Source organism: Lissotriton vulgaris, chromosome 11 (assembly GCF_964263255.1).
Source record: "Lissotriton vulgaris chromosome 11, aLisVul1.2, whole genome shotgun sequence".
NCBI lineage: Eukaryota > Metazoa > Chordata > Amphibia > Caudata > Salamandridae > Lissotriton > Lissotriton vulgaris.
In genome coordinates, this window is record NC_141699.1 from 239,556,221 (window position 1) to 239,571,653 (window position 15,433).

A 15,433-nucleotide genomic window follows, 5' to 3' on the forward strand; every position below is an offset into this window, starting at 1 on the left:
TCGGGCCTACATGAGGCGTCAGAACCACTAGGACGGGCCATCACAGCGCTTGTGATGGTAACAACTCTAAAATGGCGTAGAGCACGTGTGCCCTGTCTTTTTTATTTGTAAGGTTACGTGTTTAGTGACGTATGTGCTGGATGGGTGTGGTGTGGGTGTATAGCAGCCATGAGGGAGTGTGTGTGCTGTTCTGACAACAAGACCTGGAAGAAATCACTACAATGGAAATCTGGGACATGTACATACAGATGTTGTGTTTTCCTGGAAGTGTAAGCGAAGTGGGCTGGACTGACGTATGCCAGGGCTGCGCGAGGCTGTGAACGATGACTCCGGAGCCATGGGCCTGGTTCGGTCGTGAGTTATATGAAAAATCTACTGATTCGGGTGTCCATGTTGTAGTGCAGCCGGGTCTTACACGCAAATGTGTCATTATGTCTGTAAAGTCCCCCAATATGGCTAACATGGAAGGTACGGGGTATCACTGACCCTATATTCATCCATAGTTGCACACATAAAAGATGGTGGACATGACGAATTTCTGCGAATATGAATGTTTGTTGTACATTGAGTGGAGTGTTGTAGTTGTAGTAATTCAGGGCTGTGAGAGGTTTAGGTGGCAGTTTTTGGCACATGAAGGGCAGATAATATATATATGTATGTGGTCTTCAGGTATACTGTCGAACTTGTTGCTGGAAATCATTGTTTGAGGCTCGGAGTCGCGTCCACGTGCTGTTATTGTACAGTAATGACGTAATCAAGGCGTGCCTGAAAATGTACTGTAAATACGGTGCTCATGTAAATTGTTGATATAGTTTTGGATCGATTTCGCACTATATAAATATGCTAAAAAAAACAAGAAATAGAACACATTTATAAATTGACTATACAGTTTCTTTGCAGCATTGTAATGATCCACTTTGGACATTCGTATTTGTAGAATGAGCGAGAGAAAGTTATATAATCTAAGTTTTTGATTTTGGCAAAGGTAAGATGGCTGCATACGCTATTTACAGCACAATATAATGTGGTAGGGCGCAGATGCAGCATTTTACAAACGTAATAAGTACGCAAACACAGATAGATAGTTGAAGTGGGTATGGGCATGTGAGCTCGATTCCATTTTATTACATTGCTGTTGGTATCAAGTAGAATAGTAATCATGATATCATTCACAGATATTCAATCATAAACGGTTTATGACTTCTGCTGTACAAAGGTAGGAGCACTATATGTGAAATTATACACAGAAGATTCTATCGTAAAGGGTTCATGAGTTGTGGTACACTGAGGTAGGGGCGGTTTGTGTGGCAATTATTTATGGTGCACTGAGTTAGTGATACGTATGGTGCTCAGCGTGTAGCCTTCTGGACTGCATCATTTGTAATCAGGATTGAAATAAAAGATGAAACATGTATGGAATACATTGTCGAAATATGTATGTTTCAGGGCCATTACAGTTCAAGTTGTGACCTGTGGTGTCCGCAGTGTAGAATACCATTGAATGTGTCTTTGCACTTGCAGCATGAATTTTGTTTTTCAACTAAACCTAAGACTGATATAAAAGAAGTTTTTGAAGGAAGACTACTAAAGTGTGATTGTACAGGGTTTGATAGATGTTTTACTTTGTTTGCTACGGCACTCTGTAAATAATGAATGAAGAGTCAGTTGAATTCTGCCTGAATACGGCCATGTGGTGATGAATTATGGTGCACTGAGTTAGTAGTACCTTTGGGACTGAGCGTGTAGGTAACCTGCGATGATGCGTGCTCTGGGCAGGCTGCACTGGAGGTAATGTTTTTAGACTACTGAATTTTGCCTTAATAAAGCCTCGTGGCGATTAATTATGGTGTACTGAGTTAGTGGTGTAGTGTAGTTCCTATATTCGCAATAGGCTCTGCGCATTGGAATAACATATACTATAGTTTAGAGATAGGACTGAAGTCGACTAGGTCTCTATCGTATATATTAGACTTAATTGTGAGTGCCAGCTAGCTCAGAGGTCACTAGAAACTTTCTCGAATTTACAAGAGAGGATTAGTTTCTGACAACCGCATAAACATGACAACTTTGTTTCCCAAGAATAAGAAATCAATCTCTAGAGTCGCGGAAACAATAGATAGCTATTTTACTCAGTCATTTGTGCGTGCTTCGTTTCACCAGAGGTGCTGAGAAAAATAGAGAGACGGGCGTTTTCAATAAAAGTATTTATTGAACAGTCTTCTTTCTCAAGCATAAGAAATGTACAGCTACAATCGTAATAACGGTAATAAAGTACAGACTATATAATACGAACAGTATTATAAAGTAGTACTGTAAAAGTATGATATCGTTTCTAAGCCATAAATTGCATACAGAGTTAAAATGATGGCTCAAAGTACTCAACTGGTGCTTCTAAAATACGCCTACCCCAGTGTACCTGACCTAAGCCTAGCACAAGGTAAGAAGTAAGTGAGGAGTAGTGTAGGTTTAGTATTTCTTGCCAAGAATCTAATCAAGAGTGCTCTAAGGGTCTAATCAGCTCCATACCTTGGTTTTAGAATGAAGGAGGTCTTGTATCTCTCTCTCAGGACTCGATTTCCCAGCAACTTGCAAGGGTAGCCTGGAAACACTGGAGCTGGATTTCTCGGCAAGAGAAAAGACAGCGTCTCTCAGTGCTTCAGCTGGAGGGTCGGCTTCCTTCGGCTCTTGCTGCTGCAGGGCGTCGGGGAAGTAGTTAGTCGATCTGCTCCAAACTACTGTGTGTTTGTCTGGGCAAACCTAGGCATATTTATACCTTGAAGGTGCCGAGTTTGATGTATGATTGGACTTAATAACGTCACTCAAAGACTCAATTCTTTGAAAACTCCAGGATTTCTTAGATAAATCAATACTCAAGCAGGGGGAAGTCCCTAGCTGCTGAAGGCGGGTTTTTCCAAGAAATCGTTGTTGATTCTCGGAATGTAGTCGACGTAGCCATGCCGTATTTGGGCTGCAAGGATCAGACCAAATATGGTACTGATTTCTATGCCTATATAAGGTTTGGATAATGTATACCTATATAAGGGCATGAATTTGGAAAATGTACACTAGGGTCATAGATTCATTTACAACAGTGGTACGTCTGGTGTTTAGTGTGTGCTCACCCTGTGATGATGCATGGTCTGAACAGGCTGCACTTAAAGCGTTGACTGTTGCATACTGGACTGCATGTACTTTGAAGTGGAAAAAAAAAGTACCACCAATGATCAATTCTTCAGTAACAAAATGATCAGAATCAGATGATTCTTCCAGTGGTGTAGCTGTTTTTGTCTCCAAAAAAGAAATTCAGGTTTCCAATGAAGAAAAAGTGAGGGTCAAATTGTGATCTGTGCTGTCAGCCGGGTAGATTGCCATTAAATGTGCCTTTGCACTTGCAGCGTGAATTTTTTTTTATTCAACTAAATCTATAACTGATATAAAAGAAGTTTTTGAAGGAAGCATACTAAAGGATATTGTATTGGTTTGATAGGTGTTATACTTAGTTTGGTATTGTACTCTGCAAATAATGAATCAATAGTCTATTTAATTGTGAGTTCTGATTACCGCAGTGTAGGCAGGAGGCAGCGGTTAGCAAGAGTCCACGGCCACGTGGCTTTGAGTAGAGCTGCACAGTATTGGTAATTTAGCGTGTGTGCAAACAGAAATGATAAGTGGCACACAGAGTTTCTGGTACCTGAAGCAACAATGTTAATAAAATCGAGTTTTCTTATAAACACTTTTTGTCTTTTTACGGGACTAAGTTGCAGTAGATCTCCCAAAACTATGATATGTTTTTCTTTAAATAAGACATCTGAGTCAATACGGCTATAGTATAAATTCAAAGCTGAATTGAAGTTGTGAACCCTGCTGTCCGCACTGTAGATCAAAAGCAGTAATCAGCAGAGATATCGACAAATGATTTTTGTCACTTATTTTAACACAATCAGAACACATACAGTACAATTATCTCTGCATTAAATAAATCAAGGTTGAATTCCCTACTGTCTATGGTGCACATGCAAAGCTGAATTCAAGTTGTGAACCTTGCTGTCTGCACTGTAGATGGAAAGCAGTAGTCAGCACAGATATCGACAAATGATTATTGTCACTTATTTTAACAAAATGTAAATACATACAGTACAATTGTCTCGGCCTTACATAAATTAAGGCTGAATTTTCTACTGTCCGTAGTCTAGATGCAAAGCTGAATTCAAATTGTGAACCCCTCTGTCCGCAGTGTAGATCTTGGGCTGCACTGCATTATCTGTAATGTACTCCATACATTGACTGTTGCATATGGGACTGCATGAACTTGTATCAAGTGGTGAACTCTGTTGATCGCAGTGTACATTTGAAGGCAGTATTCAGTACAGACATTGAGGAATGTTTTTTGTTGCATCATTTAACAAAATTGTCTCTGCTTTGCATAATTTCAAGGCTAACTTCAATGCTGTCCGTAGTGTAGATGCAAAACTGAATTCAAGTTGTGAACCCTTCTGTCCGCAGTGTAGATCGGAAGGCAGTAGTCAGCAGTTATAGACAAATGCTTTTTGTCACATCCTTTTACAAAATCGGAAGACATAGAGTACAATTGTCTCTACCTTAAATAAAGCAAGGCTTGATTCAATACCGTCCGTAGTGTAGATGGAAAGCTGAATTCAAGTTGTGAACCCTGCAGTCAGCAGTGTAGATCAAAGGCAGTAGTTGACACAGACATCGAGGAATGCTTTTTTTGTCACATACAAAATCTGAGGACACAGTACAATTGTCTCTGCTTTAAATAAATACAGACTGAATTCAATGTTGTCTGTAGTGCTGATGTGCCACTGGTATCAAGTTGTACTCTACTGACCACACTGTAGATCAAAGGCCGTAGTCAGCACTGATTTTGACAAAGAATGTTTATCACTTACTTTAACAAAGTCTGAGGACATAGAATAGAATTGTCTCTGCCTTACACAAATCAAGGATAACTTCAATGCTGTGCGTAGTGTAGATCCAAAGCTGAATTCAATTTGTGAACCCTGCTATCCGCAGTGTAGATTGAAGGCAGTAGTTGATGAGACATAAGTCTGCAGTGCTGTGGCGTTGAGTTTGGAATGGGCTTGTATTGAGGAGGCACGTGGTAATGGCGGCAGCCACGTGGCAGGGTGAAGATCTATGCAGTGGCAGAGTCCTTTCTCTTTGCAGAAGTGAACTACGCCCAAGGCGTAGGCTAATTATTTATTCTCTTATGCTTGAGTTGCGTACGTTGGACAAGACCACTCTGCTTCTGCTTGAAAGGGGAGTGGGGGACAACACAGCTACATGACCGAGATCTTCCCAAGTGTGTGAGGTAATATGGCTTAGTCCACTGTGCAGTACACTACAGGTATCAATTCTATATATTTCACATGGAAAAGTTTTTTGTTTCTATAGTGAGTAAACGGTACACTTGGGATTCTGTAAATTATTGTTGATGTGTGAATTTAATTACTCCCTTGTACATAGTTGGTTGCCACATCTCTGAACATTCAGCTATTGTTCATTTGGGAGGATATGGTATCTTGGGAAGGTCAGTTGTCCTGTTTTGCGCTGCCTCTGAGGTAGTAGTAGGGGGGAGGGATCCGGGGGGTGGTTGTGGTGGCGCTGGTTGTTATGATTTTGTTGGGTGTCAGAGGTGCATGATTTGTACCTCTATAAAATATTCGTCTTTAAATATGGGTGTGAGTTGGGTGTAATTTACGCAGCAGATAGTCAACCTCCTTACACCAGTTAAATGTTAATTTGTTACTAGTAATTGGAGCTATTGCCTGTTTTTTTAGTTGTTTGTGGGGATTTTGTTGGCGGAAGGAATCACTTGAAGAGTGGTGATATTTGCAGTTTTTACTATGTTAAGATTGGTATGATAATGAAAAAAGATAGAAAAAAACAGATATGCTTAATCAACATAATAATTACGAATTATCATTTAAAAAACCTTTGCAATTCACTGAAAAAACCATAGGTTTCAGGCAGGTTATAGTTAGGAATTAACATTTAAAAACCTTAGGGGGTGGCTAGTTATTGATGCACCAGGTACACCCCTCACAAGCCGCTGGATGTCATCCAAAACATAGCTGCAGGCGTCAATCAGATAGATCGGCGTCCTTAGGCTTGGATAGCCCAGGGCCTTCTTTGGTCGGCAGGGTAGTTAGGACAGCGGCGGTTCAAGCGATACAAATGAATGCTGTTCCATGGTCCCACCTTAACCGCTGAACTCTCTCAGAGGCGGGTGCTGCCGGTGTACGAGGGTGAGGGCTCGCAAACAAAATCAAAGCTCAATCCATAAGGATACGAAGCACTCACAGGGTTGCAGAGTAGGTATTTATTTAAACAGTTCTCCAAATGCATTTCTGCATGATGCCTTCTTCAGTGTTTGAACTGCTAAAACATGTTGCCTGGTGTCTCACTGTCTTATATTTTAGTGTCCCCAGTTCTACTTGGCGACTCACAGCCAATGGTAGGGCTGCATCACTCTACTGGAAATTTACCGGCTGCAGCGTGTCCCCGCACCAGCGTTGGCACTGTGATCAATTATTTCCCATATCAAGACACTATGGTGCATTGTGTCCCGATGGATCGGTTAGAATGCGCGTCTCACGCTGTTAGCTGTCTCATAGGGCAGTCCCTGTTGGCCCCACGCTGGGGGCGGTAAGTTATTGATGCACCAGGTACACCCCACACAAGCCTGGTGTGAGGGGTGTACCAAATCCCAGGGGCAATAGCAGTAGTGGGTTGGGGGCCCAAAGGAGCCCCCAGCCCTGGGGACCGCCACCCCACGGGACTTTTTGAGAACTATGTGGAAGGCTCACAGCCCCCCCAGCCCCAGGGACTGCCAATCCCCTGGGCTACAAAATACATGGGTGGGGGCTCAAAGGCCCCCCCCCGCAGCCCCGGGGACCACCACCCCCGGGTGCTTGTATATAAAAAATAATAATAATAAATAACCTGTGTGGGGGGCACCCATTGGACCACCACTCCCAGGGCTTTGAAAATGTTGGAGCTCTTGATGGCCCTGGGCTCCGCCACCCCCCCAAGGGTCGGCTCCTGCAGTGTCCCGGGGTACCCACCCCCGGGACACTGTAGTTTGCCACAAACTCCTTAGGTTTTTGGAAGAGAGAGCAGGAAACCTGCACTCTCTTCTAAAAACCAAAGACAATTGCTTTTCCACATGGGGAGCAGCATCTTAGCAGCTCCCCAAAATGTTAATGAAAAAACAAATGCCAGCCCAGGGGGATGGAGTCCCCGGGGCCAACTAAGGTCATGGGAGGGGAGCCACGCGGCTCCCTTCCAAATTTCTTTTTTTTTTTTTATTAGGGGCAGGCCCTGGGGATGGCGTCCATAGAGCCAATAAATTAGAAAAAGAAGGGGGCCACATAGCCCCCCTTCTTAAGGGGGGCTGTGTGCACTTTTGCAGATGCGGAACGAATTCCCCTTGAATACTGGGGTCCCTGTGGGCCAACTAGCCCACTAAGAATCTCCAGTATGTGCCAGGGGGCTGCGTTGCAGAGAGGTGTTCTGAGCCCACGCCCATTTTAACATCTCTTTGCAACGCAGCTCTTTGGCACTTAATGAAGGAAGCTGGTGGGCTAGTTGCACCCCAGGGACCATCAGGATTCAAGGGGAATTAATCCTTCAACTTAAAAAGTGCCACTGGGTGCGTTTGCACAGTGGTGAAGGGAGGGGTTGAGGCCTGAGGTGACATGTGCAAACACACCCTGTGGTGCATTTTAAGTTGGGGAATAATTCCCCTTCAATCCTGAGGGCTAACTAGACCACCAGGTGCTTCCACTAAGCACCACTGTTCTGCGTTGCTGTGAGGTGGTCCAGGCTGTGCCACTTTTTACAGCTCTCTGCAACGCGTGCACTCTGGTGCTTACTGGCAGTACCTAGTGGGCTAGTTGGACCCTAGGGACCCTCAGGAACCAAATGAACTTAATCTCCCAACTTAAAATGGCCACAGGACGTGTTTACACAGTTGTGAAGGGAGGGAACTGGGCCTGAGGTGAGTGTGCAAACAAGTCCTGTGGCGCGTTTTAAGTTGGAGAAATAATTCCCCTTCAATCCTGAGGGCTCCAGGGAGCCAACTAGCCCACCAGTTACTTCCATAAGTGCTGCTGGGTTGCAGAGAGGTGGACTAGGCTGTGCCCCTTTTTACACATCTCTGCAGCGCAGCTCTGTCGTGCTTACTTGAGGTACCTAGTGGGCTAGTTGGACTATAGGGACCCTCAGGATTCAAGGGGACTTCATCTCCCAACTCAAAACGGCCACAGAGCGTGTTTACACAGTGGTAAATGGAGGGGCCTGAGGTTGACGTGTGCAAACACGCCCTGTGGCACGTTTCTTTTTTTTTAAATTTATTTTTGTTGTTGCTATCACATGGTACAGAGTAACGGTGAGTCATTCTTCAGAGCAGCGTCAACATTCAGCTGCCTACAATCAATAGAGCAACTTTTTACATTTTACCCCCCCCAACTTTAAACTTGCTACTTCAAGGGTCAAAGTTCACGATCCGTGACAGGAATCTATTGTAACATTGGTGCGTCTAGAGGCATCTAGCAGCCTTTCAAGCAGTCACTGATAATAACACTCTCACCTGCACTTACAGTTCCCAGGGCCTCGCGTCGTGTGCTGCTTCTGATTCCTACTCCTCGCTCCCTCCCACTACTCCATATCCTCATCATCCCCTGAGCTGTCCCCATCTTCCTCTTCAGGCAGAGGCTCACAAATGTCTCCTCTGTAAGTGTTCCAGGGTGTCCAAATTTTGTTCCATTTGCGTGGATTAAGTCTCTGTTGGTACACTGCCCTCTCTGTCACCATAAGCATGTCCATGTTTCTGCACCATTGCGCCAGTGTCGGTGTCTTTAGTGCCCCCCAATTTTTCGCGATATCCCGCTTTGCCAGCATCACACCAATGATCACCCATCTTTTCGCATGCAGTGACAAGTCTGTTGGGCCCATACATTTAAGAGGCAAACTCTAGGGTCAGGCGTGAACGGGTTCTGGAGGGTCTGGCTGATCGTGCGTGTGACACGCCTCCAGTAGTCTTGTATATTAGGACAGGTCCATACAGTGTGGAACAGTGTACCCTCCTCCCCACAATTCCTCAGGCAATATGGGTGTTCTGCCCTGTGTATTTTATAAAGTGTCGTGCGGGTGTAGTAGACCCTATGTAATACTTTGAATTGGACCAATCTGAATCGGGTGGAAATACCTGCCTCCCTGGGTGATGCCAGAGCTGCGTTCCAGTCTGCCTCATCCAGGTCTCCTATCTCGTCTTCCCAATATTCCTTCAGCTTCCCTAGTGGATCCGGTAGGTTGTTCAGTAGTTTGCGGTAAGTGAGGGAGGTTGCACTTGACTCCATGTAGTCCGTAAGCAGTCGGTCCTCTAACGGAGCCGATTCCGGAACTGTCACACCTGGCTCCAACACAGACATGAGTGCGTGCCTAATTTGTATGTATCTGTATGTTTCAGTCACCCCAAGGTCGTACTGCTCCCTCAGGGTCGCAAAGGAGAGCACGCCCTCTCTTGTCCATAGGTCGCCCACCGTGGAGATCCCGATGTTATCCCATTGATCAAACCCTTTAGAACTGCGCAGGTTACCGGGGGCCTTGGCATCCCACAGTGGTGTGAGTTTAGTGATCACTCCCTCCCATGCCAACCGCTTCTGAGCTTTGTGCCATATAGATACAGTGTGTCTGGTAGGTCCTACCAACTTCCTCACCATTCCTTTGTTGTAGAGTGGGGCCAGAAGGGTGGTTGCGCCCAGTTGGTGTCTATCCGCCATGTAAGCCGGGTCGTCCTGTGCTGCGTGGACCCACTGGTTGATCACCTTAAGGTGAGCTGCCCAATAGTACAGTTCAAGGTTGGGGAGGGCTATCCCCCCACTGTACCAGTCTCTAGTTAATTTCAACTGCGCAACCCTGGCCGGTTTGCCTCCCCACAGGAGGCTGACAATTGCGCCGACATGTGGCGGAAGAATGATATGGGGACCATCGCCGGCGTGTTTTCCAGAACATATAGGAAGCGAGGCAGCGCCATCATCTTAAAGAGCGCCGCCCTACCTAGAAGTGTCAAGGGGAGATTCTTCCAGAGGCGCACGTCTGCCTTCAGCCTGTCCAGCTGGGGCTTAAGGTTCAGGTTAAGGAAGGTTGTGTGTTCCCTTGTAATTTGGATCCCTAGGTACTTAAAGGAGATGGGTTCTACGAGCAATTGGCAATCCGTAGGTAAGACCGGAAGGTCGCCCTGCACCATATAAATTATGGACTTGGACCAGTTAAGTTTATAGCCTGAAGCTGCACCGTGGCTCTCGCACAGTGCCAGTAAGACCGGGATACCGTTCGTGAGGTCCATGAGGTAGACGAGCATGTCGTCGGCATACAGGGAAACCCTATCTTCCCATCCACCTCCCCACTGTATGCCTTTCAGCAGCTGGGTGGTTCTGATAATCGTGGCCAGGGGTTCCAGCACTAAGGCGAATAGCAGCGGCGAGAGCGGGCACCCTTGTCTCGTGCCCCTTGCCAGCGGAAGCTCCCTAGAGATGTGTCCGTTTGCGGTCACCCTTGCCACGGGTGCGGTGTACAGTAGTCTGACCCATGATATGAATTTCGAGCCAATACCCATGTGTTCCAGGACCGCAAAGAGATAGCGCCACTCCACCATGTCAAATGCCATTTTGGCATCCAATGACAGCACCGCTGCCGGCTCCTCTAACTGTGGGGCTCGGGCCAGTACCCCGTGTAGCCGTCGCAAATTCAGCGCCGTACTCCGGTGTGGCATAAAGCCCGACTGGTCCGGGTGTATCAGGTGCGCCAGATGGGGCAGTAGCCTGGTGGCCAACAGTTTTGCCAAAATGTTACTCTCGGCGTTGAGGAGGGAGATCGGGCGGTATGATCCGCACTCTTCAGGGGGTTTGCCGGGCTTAGGTATTGCGATGATTGTGGCCGTGCGCTGATCAGGAGGCAGTCGCCCCTGTTCCTGACATTCCCGGAACATATGGAGAAATGGTGTGGATAGCGTTTCGGACATGAGTTTGTACCATTCTATCGGCACACCATTGGGGCTCAGCGCTTTCCCTGGATGTAGTGCTGCTATGGCTATCTGTATTTCTTCAGCAGTCAGGTCAGAGTCAAGCTCGTCCCGTTGGTCTGGTGGGAGAGTGCGGGTCGGCACTCCTATGAGAGAGCCCTCCGCCATCTCTCGTGTGACCTCATACTAAGGGGAGTATACGGAGTGAAAATGGTCTGCCAGGAGTTCTACTATTCGCGCCGGACTGGTATGTATCTCACCACTAGGGTCCTTCAGTTGCAGTATGGCCCTCTGGCCTCCCCGTGTCTTCTCCAACCACGCCAGGAGCTTCCCTGCTTTATCTCCTATGTCATACACCCTACTCGTAGTTGCTGACATACTGTCCCTCACCCTGCGGCGTAGAAAGTCGGTGTGACGCTGCTGGCACAGTCGGAGCGTGTGTTGGGTGACCCCAGTCGGGTTCCCCTCGTGGTCCTGTGTTGCCTTGTCAAGTTGTTCCTCTAGATCTATCAGTTCCTGACGCTGTGTGCGCTTGTGCTGTGTGATTACTGAGATCGCCTGCCCGCGAAGAACCGTCTTGTAGGCCTCCCACAGGATTGTATGTGACGCCACCGATCCTGCATTTTCGGTGAGGTAAGATCGCGTACCTCTCTTCAAAGCCCTGGCTATGCCCGGTTCCCTGAGGTAACCCGGGTAGATAGGGTAAACTCGTCTATGGGTTCGTTCCTGACTGGACAGAGTCAGTGTCAGCGGGGAGTGATCGGAGACCCCTCGCGGTCTGATCTGAGAGTCAGTGAAATTGAGGAGACCCCCCCCAACGTCAGGAAATAGTCAATCCGCGATAGGCTGTCGTGAACTGCCGAGTAATATGTGTACTGCCGGTCTTCTGGGTGGAACCGCCTCCATATATCTACTAAACCCTGCGCTTCCAGGAAGTCATGTAATCTGGAGGGCCCTGGTGTTTGTGTACGCACTGGGTGGCGGTCTAGGGAGTCGTGTGCCACTGCATTGAAATCACCTCCCACGATAAGATCCCCTTCTGGAAGGTCTAACAAAAATTTCCCCAGTTCCGGGAGAGCTATGGTGTGCAGTGCCGGCGGGATGTACACCAAGACCACGTTAAGCGGCTTTCCCTCCCACTGCCCATGTATTGCCGCAAAGCGCCCCTGAGTGTCAACGTTAACTGATTGGGTTATGAACCTGGACGAGCGATGCATTAGTATCCCTGTGCCCCGGGACCCTTTCGTAAACTCAGAGTGGACCACCATGCTATAGCCTTTCCTATCTAGGGCCCGTGTGGCTGTGCCGGTGAGGTGTGTTTCCTGTAGTAGGACCAGGGCGGGAGTCAACCTTTTTATACTCTGCAGGACCAGCCCCCGTTTAATTTTGTCTCCCAGGCCCCTCACGTTCCAGGACATGAGGCTTAACGAGGATGCCTGCCCTATATTAGTGCCCCCCCCCATCATGTTTGGGTGTGCGGACGGAAAATTTGCGCGCGTGGAGGACCAGGAAGCCTGTGAAGTGAGCCTGTGCGCTGTATCGCGACACCACCATTCTACGCTCGTGTGCCCCATCGTAGCTGTCTTGACCCTGTGTACAAACTAAGAACCAAAACCCCATCCTACCCCCAACTCCCCCCCTCCCTGCCCCCCTGCTCAACGGACTCAAAACTGCCCGCCCCCCCTACTCAGCAGAGTGCTTGATCCCAACCCATAACATAGTACTTGCTCGCTGGGGTGAAGGACTCTCCGTGGTCAGCGGCCCCCTTCCTCAGCTGCGGAGGCCCCTCCGCCCAGTGTCCAAGGCGGCCCTGCCGGTCGTCGTCGTCATCAGTTCAACCAGACATTAGCAGTGACTCATTGTTCTCCGTCGGCACTTTCCTCATGATGTTCAGCCAAAGGGGAGTGTATCTCTGCATCCTCGTCGTTGGCTTGGGAGCCCTGTCGGGATCCAGCAGTACGGTGTTTGTACTGACTGTTGGAGCGACGAGGGAGGCCCGCCGTCCTCCATCCCTCTAGCCATTCCTGCGCCACCTCCGGGGAATCAAAAAACCAAGTTTTGTTGTCTGCCACGACCCGAAGTTTGGCCGGAAAAAGCATTGAATACGGGATTTCCCTGGCTCTCAGTTCTTTTTTGACTTCGAAAAAGGTTCTCCTCCTCCGTGCAACCTCGGCTGTGTAGTCCGGAAAGAATGCCAGTGTAGCATTTTGGATCTTAATAGGGGGCGAGTTCCTTGCCGCCTGTAGGATGGCGTCCCGATCCCTGAAATTGAAGAGCCTCGCTATGATCGGTCTGGGGTTAGCGCCCGTCTTATGGCGTCCCCCCGGGACCCGGTGCGCCCTTTCCACTGTGAAGAAGGCGGAGAGTCCTTTGGGCTTTAGGGTCTCCTTGATTAGGTTCTCCACATATAGGTCCATCGCCCTCGTGTCTTCCGATTCCGGCACACCTATTATACGGATGTTGTTCCGCCTCGAGCGCCCTTCCTGGTCATCGAGCTTGTCGCGCAGTTCCTTATTTTCTTTTGAGATGTGCTCCACACTAATCTGAAGCTCCGACACGTCTTCGACCAAGGATTTGGTCACCACCTCCATATTATTCACCTTCTCTGTCATCTTATGAAAGTCCGCCCTTATAAGTGTGATTTCGGCTGAGATCGACCCCACCGTGGCTTGCACCTGCGTGAGGGCCCGCATGACGTCGTCTATGGTCGCCTTCTTGCCACCGGTCGCTTCGGCCGTCTTGCCCGATTGTGATTTGGCGTCCGGTGAGGGAGAGCCGGGCTTTTCGTATGCAAACCGGTCCAGGCGCGACTGCGCCGCCACGTTTTTCGGCCCCTTGCCGGCCATCTTGGGTGCGGGTCTCGCCAAAAGTGATTGTATCCGGTGTCTCCTGGGCCGGTCTAACTTTGTGTTCGCGTTTTCCCCCTGGTTCCTCTGGGGTCGTTCCAATCTTCCCTTCCCCAGACAGCTACCGGGGACAGTCCAGGGGCCCACGCTGTGTTTAGGGGTTAGGTGTACCCCCTGAGAGCTGTTTGTGGTTCCTGCGTCCAGTGACGACAGCAGGTATGACAGGGTCTCCGTAGTCTGGTGGTGCCCTCACAAGTTTTGTGGGGTGAGGTTGCCAGCCGAGTCACAGGCTCTTTCGTGGGGCAGGCAATAGATTGTTTTCGCCCTGGAAGAGCGTCCTCTACTCCCCTCCAATTCCACGTGCGCCGCCCTTGTCCTGTGGCCGTCGGATCTACCACCTGGTTCCCCTGGTGCTGACGTGGGGCCCGTGACACCGCCAGGCAGATCTGACTGGATTTAGGGTGATTGCCCCGCGTGGACGCTCATCTGCTCTCGGAGCCCGCACTGGGTGGGGGCGTCATCAGGTCTATTGTGCACCCGGGCTCCCCGCCTCTCCGTGCGCCCTTGGTCAGCGGGGGGGCCCCAGGAGCTACAGTGCGGTCAATTAGGCAGCGCGGGTTCCTTCGCCGCCTGTCCCAGCGCTCTGGCTGCCGCGCCGGGTCTGCAGCGGCTGAAGCAGGGCTGTACAGTGACTCAAGATGGCGGTCACTAGTCCCGATGTCGCCACACTGAGCGCCGTTCTCCGTCTCTGCCGGCCGTCCGGGTCTGTCTCCCCCTCACCTCAGACGGGCCCCCAGGCACGCACTCCGGGCTCCTGAAGTCCGGTGGTATTGGCTGGATGTCCCGGTTTCTTTTCTGCCGTCGCTGTCCGCGGCCGGGCACTTCCGGTGAATCTCTGCCCGAGACGGGCCGCTTCCTGCCAGGTCTGCAGCGCACTCTGTTCCCCGGCCCGGATGTTGCACATAGGCCCACACGGGGTACGGTCAAAACTGCTCTTCCCGACCTCGGACTGAGGTCCCGCTGGTCTGATTTACTGCCGCCCGGTCCTGGGCTTCGTCGCCGTCCCGCTGGGAAATTCTGTTGAAGGATAAATGGACGGATTTCTCTGGGAGCCGCTTCAATCACGGAGCTCTCCTTCTAAGCTGCCGCCATCGCCGGCTGCTAGCCACGCCCCCCCCGTGGCACGTTTTAAGATGTAGTTTTAATTCCCCTGCCCTCCTATATACTAGGGGCTTACAGAGGAGGTCATGCTAATCACAGGGGGACTCCAACGCATAGTGTTCCCTAGTGTATGTAGGTGTTTTCACTGTATTCTAAGTGTCTTTTAACATAGCACTGGCTCTAGGGCTGGTTAGTCCGACTCAGTTACCACCAGTATCTGCCTGAAAAAGTTGAGGGTCCAGGATGATTTTGCAACAAGACCTCTTTCTGTTTTTCTTTTTGTTCTTTCTGCACGTTTTCCTTCTTCCTGCATTTTTCTTCATCTTTGAGGACTTCTATTGCTTCTTTCTGCATTTCTTTTTCTCTTTCTGTGCATTTT